Raw genomic sequence first — 13,414 nt, 5'->3', positions numbered from 1 at the left:
GCTCTTCCCTTTCCCTGTCATTGTCAACATCTTTTTTGTTTTGGGATTGTACAACACTGCTTACCAGTACCGCTCAGTTCCCACATATCGAGCTGAACCATCCGAGAATCAAGCATGCTCTGTTTGCTCCACGGTCAAATTGCTGTAAGGTACTCCCCATTTCACGGGAGACTCACGTTTTTCCGGCACTTCTGGTGGTATGTAATCTGAGGGTGGTATGTTGGCTACTTGCTCATGTAATTTTGCCACTCCACCCTTTCCTGATTTGGCTCTGTCTTGAATATACCATTTCCGCTTAATTATGCTGGCTTCTTGAGCATGTCCTATTCTATGCGTTTTAGGAGAGCTCAGTACCCACTGCATGATTGGTATTTCTGGTTTCATGAATGCATCATGGCCCACCGTCATCTGCTCCGTATCAACAAGAGCCCAATAACACGCCAGCAATTGCTTCTCAAACAGAGTGTATGAGTTACCAGCATCAGGCAACTTACGACTCCAAAACCCTAATGGCACATGTTTCCTTTCTTGTTTCTGCCACACACTCCAGTTAGCATAATTGTCTTGTACAGACACATTTAATTCCACTTCGCCTTCCTTCAAGGGCCATACATCAAGCACCTGCTGCACAGTGTCCTTCGCCATCTCAAAAGCTTTCTGCTGCTCTTCCCCCCACTGAAACTCATATTTCTTTCATGTCACCTTGTAGAGGGGGGCCAATATCTGCCCTAAATGGGGAATGTGCTGTCTCCAAAACCCAAACTGCCCTATAAACTGCTGAGCTTGCTTTTTGTTCATTGGAGTGGTGAATTCAAGTATTTTCTGTCGGGCTTTGGCACCATTTCTCGATGCCCATGATGCTACTGAATCCCTAGGAATATCACTGTTTCAGCTGGACCTTGAATTTTACTCAGGTTAATCTCCCACCCTTCCTTCTTCAATCATTCCATAATGACATCTAACTGGCTTTGCACACTGTGCCCATCCTTGCCCTGGATCAAAATATCATCAATGTAATGAGAGATTTGTATGTCAGGTTTACACGGTATCTTGTCTAAGTGCTCTGCCATCAGCCGTTGACAGATAGTCGGGCTGTGTATGTACCCCATAGGTAGCCTCGTGAAAGTGTACTGACGTCTACTCCCCGAAAATGCAAACTGCTCTTGACACACTTCAGCAATTGGCACGGAGAAAAATGCATTGGCTAAATCGATCACTGCATACCAAGTACCCTCGAACTTTTGGACATTTTCAATCAAGGTAATCACATCTGGGACTGCGGGCACTAAGGGAGGAGTGTGTTTATTCAACTCCCTGTAATCCACCATCATCCTCCACGACCCATCTCCCTTTTTAATAGGCCAGAGAGGATTGTTCCATGCGGTGGTAATAGGGTGTAATACTCCCGCCTACACATACTCTTTGATGGTATCTGAAATTTCCTTGTGCCCCCCAGGAATGCGGTATTGTTTCATTGCTACCCGCTTGGTTGCCACTGGCACTTGCACTGGGGGCATCTTCAATTTGCCTACGGTAATGGGTGTACAGATTAATGCACTAACTCCAAACTGGTACGTTTTACCGCCAAGTCCCAAGGTTAACCCTTCCAAAATGTCAAAGCCAATTATATATTCAGGAATCGGGACAATCAACACTTGGTATTTCTGCCTTTTCAAATTGCCTATTTTCATCTCTACTTTCGTTTGTACTGCGGGGGTCTCCTTTCCCCCTAGACCTGTAATAGTAAACTGTTTGCCTTTAAATTGTGTTGGATTACCATGAATCAAAGAGGCCTCTGCCCCGGTGTCTATCAATGCTCGCACCCCTTGTGTATTTCCTGGCCCCCAAAAAATCTTAACATCAACATGAGGCCGCCTATCCACTTTTATGCGGGCAGACGCTGTCCGAGCTTGGCCGAAGCCCTAGTCAAACTTCCAATGAGTGTGACTCGACTCCGCCTTTAACATCGCACTCACCACCTTTCTCAAATCAGCGTATGTTGGCTGGTATGGCGAAGGTGTTCCCATAGACCCTTCGTCTTGTTCTTCCGCAGGGGGAGCAGAAGGTGAGGTGTAGCCCTGTGGCATGGTGACTACTTGTTTCTTAACCTGTTTATAGCACTCTTTGGCTGCAAGTCCTCGTTTTTTGTATAATTCATACATTACTCTGGTTTCAACGACATCAACTTCTTCATGTGGCACACCATCTTTTAACAAAGCCAAAAACATGTCTTTTTGGGACACTCGGGAGCCTCTACTATCTTACCGCCTGCCTTTGGTTCTTCTCTCACTACGCCGCTCTCTCTCCCGTGGCTTGTTATCACTCTTATCCCACTCCCCCAAATCTGCAAGTTGCCGAATGGCATCTGCTACCTCATCAATAGCCTTGCCCGTCATACCTACGAGCAAAGTCATAATGACACTTTTCATTGCGGGTGGCGCAGTTCTAATCACCATGTTTCGAGTTGAAACTGAGAGCGGCACGGCTCCCATGTGATCAGGAGCATCTATGTGAATAGCCTCTTTCATAGCATGCTCTCTGACTTTTTGAATTGCTTCTCACAACGTATACCACTTCGTTTCTTCACTAGGCCAATCTGTGGTAATAGGGTATTTACGGTTACATGCTGGGGCTACCAGGTGCAACAAAGACACCTGAGTATCTTGACTATTTGCATCAGGGGGCGGTCCTGCTCTTAAGACCTCCTGTACATTGGTGTCAATTGACAGGGGTAAAAAACGTGGTGAATCCGTAGAATCTACCAACAACCCTGCAGCACCCCATCTAGTAATCTCACCATCCATGTCAATAAAGCTTCCCCTGATTTTTGCCTCAAACGGGTAATAATTTCCCCAACCTCCTGTTGTGTGTAATCCTCCAGCGTGGTTAAATCCACCATTCCGCCAGCAGGATTCTGTGGGTGGGGTCCGGCTCACCGTTTTCTGACGGGCTTAGCCGCCACTGTTTTCTGTTTCACTTCCATTTTGGGGTTAGACTCATTTGCGGAACTACTTTCTAGACTGGTTGAATCAAAAATATCACCATCCTACTTATCCGGATCCCAGTCCACACCAGCGGTAGCGATTACAGTTGCCACCTTTCTTCTGTTGACCCCTCCCCGTCTTTTCCTATACTTATACCGGGCTACTCTGACTGCTGCCCTCTCAGCCAGCGCCTGATATGTGCCAGCCTTATCTTTAAACAGTTTCATTTGAATCTGCTGCATCAACATAGTCTGCCGTTCTGCAGCTGGCTCTCTTTCTAATTGCAAGACCTCATTTTTCATTTCCACCTTCATTTGATGTATATTCCTATAAGCATGCAAAAGAACCCAACCTCGCCTAACTAATGCTGCACATTCTTTGCCACGTTCTACTGGAACTTGTTGCAAGCATGCCATTACATCAGCCGGATCGGCATCTCCCAATCCTTGATCCCATGTTTCACTTAGACCTGCACCACATGCCCACGCGTGGGCCAACTTATCATAAGGACTCTTAGTCCATCCTGGAATAACAGCATCAGAACAGTCACCGCCAGTGGTAACACTCTTGTTCCTGAACAAACTACTCATTATCGCAAACAAAACAAAACCTTGTTGTATCTATATATTTTTTCTCTCCATGCTGCAATCACACCCACAAGCACTCACACACTGGCAAAAGGAGGAAAAAAAAACTTCACTACTCAAAAACCTCTATTACAAGACAACCGAATCCTATCTACGTTTCAACAGATTCTTGAATACTCGGAACAACTCATCACAAGTATCCTGTTCAGGATGCCAAAAATGTATTGCTCTCCCCAGAGTGCACGGAAAAACATAAATCACCAATGCAATTACAGAGCAAATACTTTGAAGATAGACAGACACAATAACTCACAACCACACACTCTTAGAAGATAATCAGCTCTTATATGGCTATTTATTGAAAGCTTAGAAGCAACCAATAATAACATAGAAATAACTCACAGAAGTAATATAGACATAAATCACAGAAGAAGTAAAGAATTCAAAAGGAAATACATCACTGTGAGCATAACAGGATTCCTCATCTCGCCCAGAAGCGGCTGGAAGACCCTGGGAACAGCCAGACCGAGAGCACCACAGCTCACAGGAGTGCCGGACGTAAGCGTCCTTCTCCGGCTGAAGTCTCACCTGACCACCTCCAGGCTTCCGCATATATACACACTCCACAAAGGGGAGTCAATTCTTGAAACTTTTGGAAATTGCACCTGCACAGTTGATGAGCAGCCGTCGGTTGCTAGCTGGGTCAATCGAGAGCTACCCTCAAGGAGCAGAGTGCCTCCCTCCTCTAAAAAACGCTCCACGGAGAACAGTAACAAACCATAACAAAGTTAGCTTTCCAGCAGAAATGTCCTTGACCGCATACCAGGTTTGGAAAGCATGTTTTTCTCTGCATCATGAATCTCACACTCAGCAAAATGTGTGCAGCTTTTCACTGTGGCATGAAGTAAATATCCATCATGGCTCCGAGCACTCCCAGAATGCATTGCGCACCGGCGCCATTTAGTTCAAGCATAACACATACTCAAACAGTATAGATGTCCTATCACCCTTTTATAATGACTAGTGGGAGTCGCAGTGCTCGCTCCCAGGGTCTATTTAATAATGCTGCGTGCTGCACAGGAGTGCCTCCCACTCAGAGTTCATCCCTCCTTTTCCAACATGCTTGCTCTGCGCGTACTGGTAACATCACATAGGCGGGGCCACTGTACATCATTACTTCCTGGTCTATAAGATTTCTCTTGCGCGACAATCAGTGCCACTTAATTTAGCAGCCCATGACAAAAAGCAATACAGTAGGCATATATTTTGTCAATGCCTCAAACATCTCCATTAATCATGCACTTTACTCCAGCGGCACCTGCATCACTAAGTCTATTACCCTGATTGATTCTTAAAGAACCATTAGGGAAGACAATCTTTCCCACTGTCACTATTTCTTCCTTAACCATTGAGGGTTCAAATAAAATTCCTCAATATACAAACAACCATGAGCTTGCTCAGTTTCTGCAAGTGATTTCCGCTGCACCCCTGGCAGAATTCTCTTTTTTATGTCTGATTATTTGATTGTCCATTTTAACACAATTTCCTCATAGGCAGTAGCTCTTGGAGATACCAACATACCCTCTGATTTTCCTAAACAGAAAACCCCTACATGTTCAATACATTATGTCACAAAAATCATTTCAGCACCTCGATGCTCCTTGGTAATGTGAGCACTTTAAAAATGCAAAATACATAAAATAACAAAATCTTATCACCGTGCTGTCAGCCCTCATAATAGCATACTCAATGGTCATCTCTTATCTCAAAGGGAGTGACCCCTTCTTACTGGGTCCAAAGATCCCCCTGTAGTGTGCACGAGGCCCACCCTAATATGAGTCTCTACATGTTCACATTCATTATATCAGTTCGATTTGAATATGGCAAAAATAATATTTCCTCAGTATAGTTTGAGCCTCTTTGAACTGGAGTCTATTCTGTGCTCCTTCTCTAATTTATCAAAGCCCTTCCTTGATTTTGTCAGCTGCACACTAGCGGGCATACTGTTTCCCTTCTCAAAAATTCTCCATTCTTTATGGCTCCTTGGCTATTACACATGTGTGCAAGGTGCTTTGACATATCTCATGTATAAAACACAGGAGGAGGACTCCTAACCTGCCCATCCTGCATATTTTGATTGTTGTTCTGCATATTTTGAAAACCACCCTAATTTCCCTAACTATTTTGGATGCCTCTCTCATAGAAGCCTCCTCTACCTTATAGTACTGATCCATTATTACCTTGATCAAGCTGTCTTTGGTTCTTTATCTGTGACACGCTTGCTTATTAACGGTGAATTCAATTTGCCTTTACTACTCACATTCCCTTCCACTGGCTTATTTCAACAATTCCTTATCATTTATTTCAGTTTTTCTCACTTTCCAACATTGCTTTTCTTGCGATTCTTTTCTTGCAGAAGCCTGCACTAATGCACAATGATTAACTATATCTCTAATCATGGCCTTATTTCTAGGCCCACTAATTCCTTGTCAGCATAGGCTCTGACAGTCTCTGACATTTAGATAGCTCCCCCATCTGGCGTGTCTGGACACAGCAGTATAAACGCTTTCAAGACTACTGCCCTTTAATTGTTTGCACAGTGCTCGATTATGAGAGATAATGCTTACATATCTTCCCTTTGATCAACTGTCATCAGTTTTTTGTCCCCACAGCTTCAAGACCTTTACTGTCTTCTGTATCTAATGTGCCTATTCCTGACACTTTATCTTGTAAATGCATCCACTATTCAGCGCTAGAAGTCAAAAACTCAGGAGTTTGCACCTTAATTTACTCTTACTCATCTGGGATCAAGGTACATAATGTGATCCTGTTTACCCTGTCTCTGGCAAGAGAAACTATGAAGCCCCAAACTCATTCTTATTTCTCATTATCTGTCTGTCCATAGCGAGGGCAATGGCTCTGCCTTCTACCTGGCAATAATCTCAGTTTTGCTCCCATAAAATGGCAAATTCCTCGCACTTATCATGAGGCTGCCTTTTAAATTGCTCTGGCTGCGCCAGTGATTCTGATTCCCAAAATACCAAAATGCATTTAAATCTCACCATCCTCAAAAATACCCTTCAAAGTCACGCTGTCAGGTTGCTCTGGCGTGGCCTGTATATTTAAGGCAGAAGAAAAATCTTTCATATTTTCACTATGCATTGGTGCACGCTTTTGACTCAAAAAGCCTATTAGTGGTTCATTCACTTGTATGCGATTTGTAACTCTTCCCATTACTTTGGTTTTCTCAGCTATGTCCTTCACAAGCTGTTATGTTCAAATAATTATTTTCACCCGTGATGGTGAGTGCTGCATTCCTTATTCTCTCTTAACATGAGCAAATTTCTAACTTGGCAAACGTTTCTCTTTTTTTTTTTCACAGCCTTTCCATTGTGCGGTATTACTGAATTCCTGTCCAGTAATCTCAACATTACCCCCTTGTGTTTTGAAACACTTTTTACCTATGGACATTATAAAACATAATTGCTGTTTTTTAATCCTGCTTGCGCACTGCAAGAATCTCAATATTTCGTGCAAATGTTCATATTTTTAACTGCATTGTCCATAGTGCACAGATCAATTACATGTCATACCTTTGTATATGTGTTTGTATGGGTCCGTTCTTATGTCAGTGTATATTCATGGATGTCCACATATGTTGGTACAGGTTGCTATCATTTTAATTACATGCTTTCATATTTTTTTTAAACTGTATTCTAAAATGTTTCAAATTTGTAACATCTAGCTAAAAAAACGTTTGTCAAATAATGTTTTTTCTCATATATTACTGTCACTTCCCATAACTTATTTACTGTGGTTGGTCCAAGTATCATCTATTAGCACATTGGCCTGCCTTTTGCTGTATTCTGCACATAAAAACAAAATTTAAATCTCAGCTACACCTTTCTCAAATTGTGTGCTTCTGGTACGTTATCTTTGACTTCATGTCCAAATGTCATCTAAATTCTCTAACATAATATAAATATATATCATAAAAATATCTCTGTTTTAATCAGCTGTGGCCTTCTTAAGCTGTTTTTGTGCACACGCTTGCTTTGATTATTTAGCCTGCAGCTGCGCAAATGTCTTTTATCACAAACCACTTTCAACTTGTGGCAACACATTTTCCTCAAATCAAAAAAAGGCATGCCTTTTCCCCAATCACTTTATATACATAACACCACATAGCCTATCATGCTTAAAACACAGCACACATAATGGTCCATCGATACACGGCAATCAAAACTATTCAGTTTTCTCATTTTTTTGAAGACATCAATTTTGTCAATATTTCAGTCCATTTAGAAAATGAACTAGCTTTGTCTTAAAACAAAACTGGCATTCTTCCTACTCCACTGCCGTGCGCACCTGTGGTTTATCTCATTTTCTCTGTGTAGGTCATTAAAAAGATGAATTCCTTAGTAGTCTAGGAATTTTACCAAGCAATGCACTTCATAATTTTAAACCTTTTCTCGGCTCAAGAACTACTGTAAATCGAATGTGATTCTATGTTGTTCAAAGCCCATCATATTCCTAAAGGGTCTGACCTCATTAATGTAAAGAAACTAATTATTTGTCTGCTTGCAGTTCTTCTACCACTGGGCTTTTTAAGCGATTACACATTTGTCAGCAGTAAATCTCCTTTTGCTTTTACACAGGAGCTCTTTCACATACTTGCAGCTCCCTATTTCATGGTTCTTATCTCTAAATGTAAAGGAAAATTCAATGTGGTTTTATATTGTTGGATATTTTCCAAGCCCTGGAAGATGTTAATATCATAAATATAAAAATGTTAACCTTCTGCGTGCTGTCATTTCTCTATCGCTGAGTTTTCAAAGTGCCCATGCATTTGTTAAAAGTACTTCAGAAAAAAAGGGGAATTTTATTTCCTACTTTTTCTTATCAAGATGGATGTGGTTTCTTACCGTATGTGTTCTGTAATATAAATCAACTTGCCTAGTTTCAACAAATGTAATAATTAATCTTTTTATTTGCTGGATTTTAATTTTCTACAGAGGCTCAAAGAGAAGCAGTTTCTTCTTTGTTTTTTCTATTTATTTCACTACGTTGTGTTTTTTATCAATATAAAAGCAATGCAAATCTGTTTAATTTGACTTATAGTATCTACTTATTTCAGATTTTTAAATTCTTGGCTCAATGCCAATTTTGTAAATCATCTTAAAATGCATTTTCTTTCTCTTAAGTCATAAAAATATACAGTGCACACATTGGGACATAAAACACAACACATAAACAACAGAGACAACAAACCACACTTGGCCAGCCACATGTATGTACCATTCACGATCTGTCATCACGTGGTGTGTGGGAAACACCCGTGCGGGTCACGTCACAGACGCGCTTACGCGCTGAGGGCCTTTGGTCCAATAGAATCGCGTATGCGTGCTGACGCGCTTACGCGCTAAGGGCCTTTCCTCGGTTTTCACGCTGACGTGCAGGATTTTCACGTGCCAAATCACTCCGTACCAAGCTGGCCATGCGTAAGCACACGGAAGACCACGCTCCTGCCCAGAAGGCCGAACTACTGCCCCCCAGAGCCCAGAGCATGCTCTCACCTGCTATCTGCTGCTGCCTGACTGCCTGCTGCCCACGTGCACTGCCATTTGCTGCCTGCACATCAGCCAGGGGTGCTGTTGCTGTGACCACCCCTGCTGGAACCAAAGACTCCCGACTGGAATTCCATCGCTCCACAGCCCAGCCCCAGGACCCAGTTGCCCACCCACTCCTGCCTCTGGGGTTGTCATGTCGGGGCAAACACCATCTGTGACCACTGACAACCCCCGGCCAGAGAGGCAGAGGGGCACCAGCTTCAGTGCCACCGAAGTTGGTGTCCTGGTGGAGCAAGTCCTGGGGCAGTATGATGCCCTCTTTGGAAGTTCCCGCACCGACAAGGAAGGACGGACTCGGATCTGGACTGACATCGTGACTGCCATCAACGCGGAGGGGGTGGCAGTCCGGGACTTACAACATGTCAGGAAGCGCTGGGTGGACTTCAGGTCCAGGACCCTGAACAAGGCCCGGCGCCTCTTGAAGGCAGCGGATGCCAAGGGGCGCCGGGGCCACTTGTCGGAAGAACAGATGGGGGTCCTGGAACGCATATCCCCAGGGCTCCATGTCCAGGTCCTAGAGAAGCAGACCCGTCTGGAGTCGAGCGGTGAGTGTACATGCATCCTGGTTGTGAGCAGTGCGTGTGGTGATCATTCGCCATTGTGCCGGTTGCACATCTGTTTGTATGGGGTCGAGTATGGGTGGGGGTGTACAGGGCCATGGGGCTGACACATGCGAGGGCTGTAATGTGTGAGACATGGATGGTGCTTGTGTGTGTGGGCTTGCATGGCAAATGCAGTTGTGCGTGCACACATGTTTGGATGAATGTGTATGTAAGTAGACATGTCCGTGATGTCAGGCATGTATGTTGTTTTCGGCTGCATGTATGAGCACTGTGTACATGTGCATGTGTGTGTATTTGAGAAGGGTGCAACAGTGATGCAACATGGATGCATGTGACAGCGGTATGTGGAAGCCTGATTGACAGATGTGACATGGATGCCCATCTGAACAGTGCGACACTTGGCAGAGGTGTAGACATGCATGCAAGTGTGTTGGTGTGTGTACATGTGTGGTGCACTTCCAGTGTTGCATGTGATGTCTGGTTCCCCTTTGGCTGCTGATGCTGTTGTATGTGTATGGATGGTGCTGGCAGTTGCGATATGGCTGTGGTATGGCTCATGTGTGCCAGTTGCAATGACATGTGTGTTGGTGATTGTGATGACATGTCTGAGGTTTGCCAATGCCACTCATGTGCAACTGTCATGCGTGTATGTGTCCATTGTACAGTGCCCTGATGCCTGTGTTTTGTTTCTCCCTGTCTGCAGCGTCAACTGATGAAGAGGGCAGAGAAGGTGCTGTGGAGCACAGCAGCGGGGATCCAACCGCCAGCCGGAGACGCAAGGCCCGGCTCCCCTCCCGTGTTGTCATCTCGTCGGGGAGTGAGGAGTCCGGTGCCGCGTCCCAGGCCGCAGCTGTCGGGGGGAGGTCCAAGAGGCGGAGGTTGCAGTTGGACTCCTCGGCAGCAGAAGGGGCAGCTGGGACCCACAGGGCCCAACAGCGGAAGATGGCACGGAGTCATCCAGGTTGGTGGGGGGTTTGGTGGAGGAGGGGGCCGCGCAAGCACCAGAGACGGGGTCTGGAGGTGGGGATCCCACTGGTGCTAGTGGTGCAATGCAGGACCAGCGACAGGAGGCAGCACAGGCGGCCGCGGAGGTGCCTGTGTGCAATCCTGTCCCCGATCCTGTCCCTGCATCATCTTGCACCAGCAGGGATGCCTACGTCCAGACCCGTTTTCAGGCAGGGGATGAGCTGACGTCAACTGGCCTTCCTCTGCCTGCGGACTTGGCCATCCAGGTCCGGGTTGAGCCTGTCCTGGCTGGTGTGGCGTTGCGTCAACGGGCCATGCGAGGTGACCTGCAGTCTTTTCATGGAGAGACTGCACCTCATCTCGAATGGCTCGTTGACCACGTCAGCCTGCTGGGACAGGTCACCCAGGCCGGATTCCGCTGTCTGATGGGGCTTGCTCCGAACCCCTCCTCAACTGGACCCCCTACGTGCCAGTCGTCCTCTGTGCCATCTTCCCACCCATCAGTCACCTGGGTGCCCTGTGGAGCTGCCTCTGACGGTGCGGCCAGGCTGGTGGAGGAGGCATCCCTGCCACAGTCGGGAGTCGGAGGTTCAGCAGGGGTGGCCACATCAACAAGTGCACCCCAGCCGGCGGAGGATGTGCAGGCAGCAGGAGGCAGTGCACGGGCAGAGGCAGAGCAGCAGCAGCAGCAACATGGTGGGAGACATGAAGGCTTGGGGCTTTCCACATCGGAGGGGCAGGCATCGGCCAGAGGGCAGGGGGACCCAGGACAGAGAGTGTCTTCCGTGTGGCAGCGGTTGGGCCACGCCATAGGTGCGGAGCGGCGGCAGGCGGAAGAGGCGCGGCTCACAATGGTCAGGGCGGAGAACTCCATGCGGAGGGCCCTGAGGCGGGCCGAGTGCCTCGAGGCAATCCGCAGGGGGTTGGAGGAGGACACAGCGTCGTCCCTGCGGACCCTCGGGGCCATGGAACTGGACCGCCTCCGGGACATCGAACAGGAGTTCGATGATGCCCTGGCCCGGGACACCACAGAGTGAGCCGCTGGACTTGCCCGCCGCCTTTGTATATAGTTCTTTAGTTTTAGGTTTCCTTTCGTTCTTATTATGATTTGGAGTCGACGGACACTGCTCCACTTTTTGTATATAGTTGATATTTAGGTAGGTTTTTTAGAAGGTTTCCTTAGTTCAGTTGGGCTCATGGACGCTTGTTATTTTTGTACATAGTTCTTTGTTGCATGGAGAATTTTTTACATTTGACTTTGGACAGAATTTTTTAGGATTTGGATTTCCAGTTTTGTGTTTTTATGCGGACATGCAGCTTATTTTTTCACATTTACATTGTAGTTAGTTTTCTTTCTTTAGCATTCTTTATTTTTATAAATACAATTTTGTTGCCATAGTTCACTGTGTGGTATCATCTCATTGCTTTCATGCATGTCATGTTGTGTGTTTTCCCATTCAATTGCAAAAAATGTGTGTGACGGACATGGGTTCATTAGCTTCATGAACATTGGGGGTGCAACATGTGATTTCCATTTCCATGTGGGTGAATGGGTTATTTGGTAGGGCTTTTTGGCTGTGGAGGCTGACCATTACGCACATGATTGGGGATTGTGAGGACCTGGTGGGGGCTGCACATGGTGGCAGGGGGGTGGGGGTGGTGGGAGACATGAGTGGGGGCCTGGTGGAGGGTGACCCTGGATGCTGGGGGGTGGGGCTGCAGGGGGACATGAGTGGGGGCCTGGTGGAGGCTGCCCCTGCACTGCTGGGGGGTGGGGGTGGTGGGAGACATGAGTGGGGGCCTGGTGGAGGGTGACCCTGCACTGCCGGGGGGTGGGGGTGGTGGGAGACATGAGCGGGGGCCTGGTGGAGGCTGGCCATGGTGCCTGGGGGGTGGGGGTGGTGGGAGACATGAGTGGGGGCCTGGTGGAGGGTGACCCTGCACTGCCGGGGGGTGGGGGTGGTGGGAGACATGAGTGGGGGCCTGGTGGGGGCTGCCCATGGTGGCAGGGGGGTGGGGGTGGTGGGAGACATGAGTGGGGGCCTGGTGGAGGGTGACCCTACACTGCCGGGGGGTGGGGGTGGTGGGAGACATGAGTGGGGGCCTGGTGGAGGGTGACCCTGCACTGCTGGGGGGTGGGGGTGGTGGGAGACATGAGTGGGGGCCTGGTGGGGGCTGCCCATGGTGGCAGGGGGGTGGGGGTGGTGGGAGACATGAGTGGGGGCCTGGTGGGGGCTGCCCATGGTGGCAGGGGGGTGGGGGTGGTGGGAGACATGAGTGGGGGCCTGCTGGAGGCTGACCCTGCACTGCCGGGGGGTGGGGGTAGTGGGAGACATGAGTGGGGGCCTGGTGGAGGGTGACCCTGCACTGCTGGGGGGTGGGGGTGGTGGGAGACATGAGTGGGGGCCTGGTGGGGGCTGCCCATGGTGGCGGGGGGGGGTGGTGGGAGACATGCATTGTTGATCAGTAGTGCAAGGTGACATGTGGGTTGGCTGGGGGGCATGCCCATGGTGAATGGGCTGCCTGCGGGACATGGGCAGGGGTGCAGGGTAGTCCCCCGTGGTGTGGGCTGCCTGCAGGGGCCGTGGAGGTTGTGGAGCGTACACCTGGGAGGACCCACACGGCCAATTCACGTGTTGTACTCCCCAGAACCCCTGAAATACACATTCCCTGCTGGTATCGCG

The sequence above is a fragment of the Ambystoma mexicanum genome, chromosome 1q, assembly GCF_040938575.1.
Source record: "Ambystoma mexicanum isolate Mex_15411 chromosome 1q, UKY_AmexF1_1, whole genome shotgun sequence".
Taxonomy (NCBI): domain Eukaryota; kingdom Metazoa; phylum Chordata; class Amphibia; order Caudata; family Ambystomatidae; genus Ambystoma; species Ambystoma mexicanum.
The sequence above is the reverse complement of the archived record's forward strand: the minus strand, read 5'-3'. Positions refer to the sequence as shown.